This window comes from Nicotiana tabacum, chromosome 4, assembly GCF_000715075.1.
Source record: "Nicotiana tabacum cultivar K326 chromosome 4, ASM71507v2, whole genome shotgun sequence".
In the NCBI taxonomy this organism is placed as follows: domain Eukaryota; kingdom Viridiplantae; phylum Streptophyta; class Magnoliopsida; order Solanales; family Solanaceae; genus Nicotiana; species Nicotiana tabacum.
Window position 1 is genome coordinate 121,983,677 of NC_134083.1, and position 7,519 is coordinate 121,991,195.

The window sequence follows — 7,519 nt, forward strand, 5'->3', positions numbered from 1 at the left end:
ATAATTCCCCTAGAGATTAGTAGCCTAACGATTTTATGTCTTCGTCGTATATGACAAAATTTTTGTCATTACATAACGCTCTCAGCCTTTCCTATTGTCACTTGACTATCGCAATGTATGCATATATGTGCCAATAAATTGGGCCAAAATAAAATATCTTTAAGAAAATTTTGAAGTCATTCAGGTTCTCCATCGGACTTGTCTAAGGCTATAAACTCAACCTCTATTGTAGAGCGGGCAATGCACTTTTGTTTGGACTATTTTCAAGGCATCGCTCTTCCATCGACTGTGAAAAATATATCACTTGTAGATTTAGTGTCAGTTGAACCGGTGATCTAAGTTACATCATTGTACCCCTCCATTACCGCGGGATACTTATTGTAGTGCAAGCAAAATTTTTGGTTATATTTTAAATATCCCAAGACTCGTTTGATTGTCATGATAGTTCAATGCAAACTTTCTTATATCTTAGACTAATATGTCTCAACTTTATATTGCATATCCTACTGTTGACCATATTTAGTATAGCAACATTATATTATAACAACAACTAGAATGTTGGCATCAGTTGTGGCCACAACTTTTTTAATAATTAACACAATTCTCAACCACTTCGTCTTTTTCTACTATTTGTATGCTATTTATTCTTATTCCATAATGGAATACAAGTCTATAAGATATGCAATTTATATCACCTTCGTTCATAAAACAAATCCAACTTATTATGGATTTATGTAAAAAATATTTATCGGTTGGTTCACCACATTATTGACCAATATATTAATATATTCGTTCATGAACGATCATACGTATACAAAAAAGTACAGATGCATCTTTTCATGAAAAGTCACAATATTTCAAGTGACACATTTTCATGAAAAAACTAAACATTATAAACGGGACATAACTGTAACGACTCGGCCTATTATTTTGAGTATTGTAGTCCCATCCCCCCGTTTAGTGCTTATTGTATGTTCGTTGTTGTTATGTGACTTGTCGGGATGGTTGGTTTAGTTCCTAGGATGTTTTAGAATTAATTGGAGTCCCAAGGTTGGAAGCCTAAGTTGAAAGGGTTGACCGGATGTTGACTTATACGTAAATGACTCCGAAATAGAGTTTTCATGGTTCTGATAGCTCCATATGGTAATTTTGGACTTAGAAGTGTGTCTGGGTATTGATGTGGAGGTCCATAGATAATTTTGGTTTGAATTGGCGAAAGTTGAAAAAATAAAGGTTTGGAGAGTTGAGAAGTTTGATCGAGAGTTGACTTTGTTATTACCGGGCTAGGATTTTTGGTTCCAAAACTTGAAATAGGCATATTGTGTCATCTATGATTTGTGTGCAAAATTTGAGGTCAATCAGAATTGGTTTGATGGGGTTCAACATCGGTTATAGAAGTTGGAAATCCATTAGTTTCAATAAGCTTGAATTGGGGTACGATCCGTGTTTTTGATGTTGTTTGATGTGATTTGAGGCCTCGACTAAGTTTGTATGATATTTTAGGATGTGTTGGTATGTTTGGATGGGGTTCCGGGGGCCTCGGGAGTAATTCGTATTGAAGTTTGGACTTGAGGAAATGCTGAAGAATTGCAGAAGCAATCATGGCAACGCAAGTACAGAATGTGCTGGGGGCTGGGGAACGTGCAGGTGCGAAGATGTGTCCGCATCTCCGGGCTCGCAGATGCGGGAAGTGGAGCGCAGAAGCGGAGGGGCAGATTGGTGTGGTTTTACGCAGAAGCGGGTTTGTTGCGCAAAAGCGCTTGTTTGGCTGCAGAAGCGGAAGTTGTCTAGAAGGTCTTATGCCGCAGATGCAGTCACTTCTCCGTAGAAGCGGGACCGCAGAAGCGGTTATGTGACCGCAGGTGCGAAATCACTGGCAGAAGGTTTAAATAGGAGGGTTTCGTGAATTATCTCATTTTGGACTTTGCACGCTCGACTAGTGGCAATATTTGGATAGGTTTTCACCTAGATTGAAGAGGTAAGTGACTTTTGATCATTTTATTCATTAATATTGAATACCCATTAAACTTTCAGCCTAGATTATGTGTTTTTGAGGTATTATTTGGGAAATTTTGGACTAGGGATTGGAGAGTGAGATTTGGGGGTTTGAAGGTCGATTTGTGGTCAGAATTGAATGATTTTGGTATGGTTGGACTCGTTACTGAATGGGTATTCGGATTTTATGAATTTTGTCGGGTTTTGAGGCATGAGCCCGAGGTTGACTTTTGGGTTAACTTTTAATTTTTGGTTAAAGATCTTAGCTTTATCACTTGGAATTAATTCCTATAACTTTTATTGATAGTATTATGTTAGTTTTGGCTAGATTCGAGCCTCCCGAAGATTGATACACGTGGCAAGGGCTTGCTAGCGGAGTGATTTGATTTTTTTAAGGTAAGTATCTTATCTAAACTCGGTTGAGGCACTAGTTTCCTGAATTATTGTGATAGATGCGTGTTATTGGGTGCGCACATGCGTGGGGTTGAACCCATGTGCTGATGCCGGGGTTATTTATTCATGCTCGGGTTGTGCCCAGGCTATATTGAGCCTAGAATTAATTGTTAAACCTTTAGCTATGATGCTTCGTACCTTTGTGATATTATTGTTAACTATTTGAGCCATGTTTGAGGCTACATAGGGGTTTCATCCTCGAATAAATAGATAAATGTTATTCGCTAATGGAATTACCAGTTTGAGCTATGATAGTACACCTTGCACATGCCTACACTTTAGCATGTCGCTTATACCAGTCCAGGAGCATGATATTTATTATTCATTTATTACATACATGTATACTTGTTTATTTTCTCCTGTATGATATGATTGAACAGGGTGCCTATGATCACGCCGGGCGAATTGTGTTGTTATGCCTGTGACCACGCCGGGCGGATTGTGTTATATTGCATGTGACCACGCCGGGTGGATTGTACTATTATGTCTGTGACCACGCCAGGCGGATTATGACATTGAGCATGTGACCATGCTGGGCTGGTAGCACGTTAAATTGGTCGTGCTTGCGTGTGGATATGGATCTATCCCCTAGGGTCACCTTCTCATATTTCTCTCTTGATGGTGTACACACGGTTATTGAGAAAACTGATAAGTGATTTGGTATGAATATTGGAAAGTTGAGGAAAACTGTCCAGTGTTTTGTTTGGGTTTTGCATTTCATATTTACTTGTAATTTCCTTGATAATTTATGCGATTTAACTGCATATCATTTCTATATGCCGAGTATTGACTGAGTAGGGTATTTGAGAAAACTGTACACATACACGCACAAATATTTTCTTACTGAACCTATAATTTGATTCCATTATTGTTCTGTACAGGTTTAAAAGATAAAACTACACAGGTGATAGCTAGCATCATTTCATAATTTGTGTTTCTCTTACCTCGCCGTGTTCATTTACGATACTTATTAAGTATATTGAGTCGGTTGTACTCATACTACACTCTGCACTTAATTGTGCAGATCTAGGTGTGGGTGCCAGCTATCAGCAGTAGACTTACTTGTTGGACTATCTGCTAGAGGCGAGGTAGAGCTGCATCCTTGATCGCAGTTTGACTTGTCTTTCCATTTCATACTGTTGTTACAGTTCAGACAGTATATTTATTGTTCAGTTTCAGACTTGTATTCCATTGTAGAAGCTCATGACTCCATATTTACAAATTTCTGGGCATTTAATTTGTATTAGCAGTTATAATGTATTGAGATCTCAGACTTATTCTATTTCTATAAATATCATTATTCTGTGTGCCTTCGTTATCATGTTTCGGCTTGCCTAGCCGGTGTGTTAGGCGCCATCATGACGGGTAGGGATTTTGGGTCGTGACAATAACCTTTCGGAAAAAGCATGCGAACAACCTTCGAATTGATAGTTTCATCAACTAGACATCACTAAAACTGAATTCGTGATGAATTCACTAATTACCATATCAATATTCACTAAGAATTTATGGGGTTCAAAAAATCATATCATCTAGTTCTTCTAGATAATATAGATATTGCGTCTAACATTAATTTTTGTCATGCATAACCTAAGGCCCCACATTTTAAATATTTTACGTGCCTTTTCTATTATTCATTCTTCAACGTTTACTACGTCTCGAATTCACCTCATTAGGCGTACTTTCATTTGCTTATTCCCGTGGCCGCTTAGATGTTCCACTAGACGACTCATATTTTTATTAACGGTTACATATTTTCAAAGAGTTTAACATTATCTGATTCTATCACCATATTAGTATGAATCTCCGAATTCTTTTGGGAGAAGCATCTTAATCCCAATAGGCCAAAATCCATGGAAGGAGATATTCTTGATATTCTGCTTCAATTGAAGAAAGAGAAATCAACACCGATTGATCTCACTTTGGAGGATATAAAAGCACTTGTCATGGTAATTTCCTAATGTTTTAAACCTATATATATATATATATATATATATATATATATATATATATATATATTGTGAGGTTTCATTAAAGTTAATTGGTCACTGGCTATCAACCTATCGTAACCCCTCTCTTATATCTAAGCTTGGGATTAGCACTGTGCGCAAGGTCATATTGTCGGAACTTTAATCATATTAATACATGTACGTTAGGTCTAACGATTGTTAGAGTCTTTTGTTCTTGTTGGAGATTGATATTATGTCATGCTAGTAGAAAATATAGAGAACTTTTAGTGCTAAAGACTTTTTTTCCTTGTCATTTGTTATTCTCATGGAACTTTTATTTTATATAATATAAAATTACACTGAGATTAGCTTTAAATAGAGTGACATGAATAACCTGGGATAATTACTGGTAGGGAGGTAGGTAGTACAAATAGGGTCTATATTTCCTTGAGGCTTCCTCATTAATTGATACCTTACTTTTTTTAAACGTAACGATTGGAAAACAAAATTAAAAGAAATAGTTACTACAAAGGTACACAAACTTAATCCCCTATATCAGCCATCCGTCAATAATTTCACAGAATTCCTTAAGATTTTTGGAAAATTATATTCAAAACTAGAAAATCATAAAAGCAAAAAAATAAAAACGTTAATTTTGAGCCCACAGGTTACTTGTGTATTCTTAAGGGATTTAATTCCTCACTATTGCTCAACATACACGGATTAAATTCTCCCAGGATAGAACGAAAAAACTATTCTGTAAAAGAAGCTCTTCAATTTTAGAAATTCAGCGAACTCAATAAACGGAGCAAATCACACTATTTTAGAAAAACTATGCAATAATATAAAAAAGAAGGGAGAAGTTTTCGATTTTTCATCTCTTAAAAATTAGTGAAATGAAGAGGTGTAATTCAAAAGGTACCTCCTCTTTATGATGACCTGATAGGTCATCTCATGTTTTGAAACCTAATTCTGTATTTTGAAGCCTTAAAAATTATATTTTAACCTTTCTTGATTTGCGTGCGCAGTTCGGGCGTCTTTCCAAAAAGCTTTTATGTTAAAAACTGATAAAAATAAGAATGTTTGCCTTAAAAATTAATCTGAGTTGATTTCGGGCAATATTTTGAGTAAACGGACCCGAATTCATATTTTGACGGTCCCGATAGGCCTGTATCGTAATTTAGGACCTGGACGTATGCCCGGAATCTAATTCCGAGGTCTCTAGCTCACGATATGAAATTTTTATGAAATCTTAAAAGTTTGAAAGTTTAATAATTTTTAGAATTGACTGATGTTTGGTCTTGTTGATACCAGGTACGTATTTTGGTTCCGGAGCCTGGTATAGGTCCACTATAATATTTATGACATGTCTGTCGAATTTGGTGAGAAACAGAATTGATTTGACGTGATTCGGACGTTCGGTTGTGAAAATAGAAGTTTTAAAGTTGTCTTGAAAATTTTATTTTATTTGATGTCCGATTCATAGTTATTGGCCTTATGTTGGTGTTTTGGTCGCACGAGCGAGTTCGTATGATATTTTGGGACTTGTGTGCATGCTTGGGTTGGAGCCTCGAGAGCTCGGGTGAGTTTCGGATAGGCTACGGGTGTTTTGAAACTTAGAAAAATTTGGTTTTTTCGCTTCAGTTGTTATCTGGTGTTTCCTTCATCACGTTCACGGAGGTACTCTCGCGAATGCGAAGAGTAAACTGGGGCACGGTGATTTCTTAATCGCGAACGCGAAGCAATGGGGGCCTTATCCTTCGCGAACGCGACCAGCCTCTCGCGAACGTGGAGCTTTAGGGACCTGGGGGAGGGGTCAGTCATTCTTCTACGCGAATGCAAGCATTGGCTCGCGAACGCGAAAGCCAGGGGAGAACAGCTTTCGCGAACGCGAAGGAGGACTCGCGAATGCGAAAGCCACTCGGGCTACTGCACATCGCGAACACGGCAGGCCCTTCGCGAACGCGAAGAAGGCCTGACGCCCAGGCCTTAAAATAGAACCAAAACGGGATTTTACCCATTTTTCATAAACTCTCCATTAGAGCTCGGCTTAGATGTGATCTGAAAGAGAAAACTCAACACCAATTCATAGGTTTGTACTCTTTAACTCATTTTCTTCCATTTCTAATATCACCCATTAAATTGCTAGCCCTAATCTTTGTTCTTTCATGGTAGAAAACTAGGTATTTAGGAAGAATTGAGATATTTTTGCAAATTGGGGATATAGACCTCAATTTGGGGTCGGATTCCGAAACTATTTGTATAATCGAGCTCGGGGGTGAATGGATAAATGGAGTTTGGTCCGAACCTCAGGTTTTGACCAAGCGGGCCCGGGGTCGATTTTTGACTTTTTGAGGGAAAGTTTGGGGAATCAAAATTTATGCATTGTAATTGATTTATTTAGCAATATTTGATATTATTGAGTCGTTTGTGAATAGATACGAGTGGTTTGGAGGTGGATTCTAGAGGAAAAGCGGTAATTGGGAATTGAGTGGCCTTTGGAGCGAGGTAAGTGTTGTGTCTAACCTTGACTTGAGGGAATTAGGAACCTTCGACCTATTTGCTATATGAAATTCATATGGACGGCATATATGTGAGGTGACGAGTAGTTATGCGCCGCCAAATTATCTGTTTTGCCTGTTTCTTTCCCGTTCTTATATTGTCCCTTTCCCTGTCTTAACTGTTACATGCTCTACTTGTATTCCCATGCCTAATTGCTACTTGTTAGACATCGTTTCCCTCTGTTAATCGTATTAGTTCTTCCGTAGCTTCATTATCTCCTATTAATTGCTTAAGCTGGTTTATCGGTACTATTTGTGGTATATTCTGAATTGGTCTCGCTGTGTAGTATTACTTATGCAAACTTTCATGTGTACAAGTTTCCTATTTGTTTCGGTTTGATGTTTAGGTATTGTGAAAGGTCCTGTGATTTGAATTGTGAAATTTCTGTACATACTGAGTAATTAATATTGATATGGTGGGATCGGGTTGAACGCCGCAACAGGTGAAATAAGGGTGATATATTGAGGAGGAATAAGAGTGAATTGATATTGTACGGTGGGAACGGGTTGCACGCTGCAACAGGTGTAATAAGGGTAGATTGTTTGGTGGAACAAGGGTGA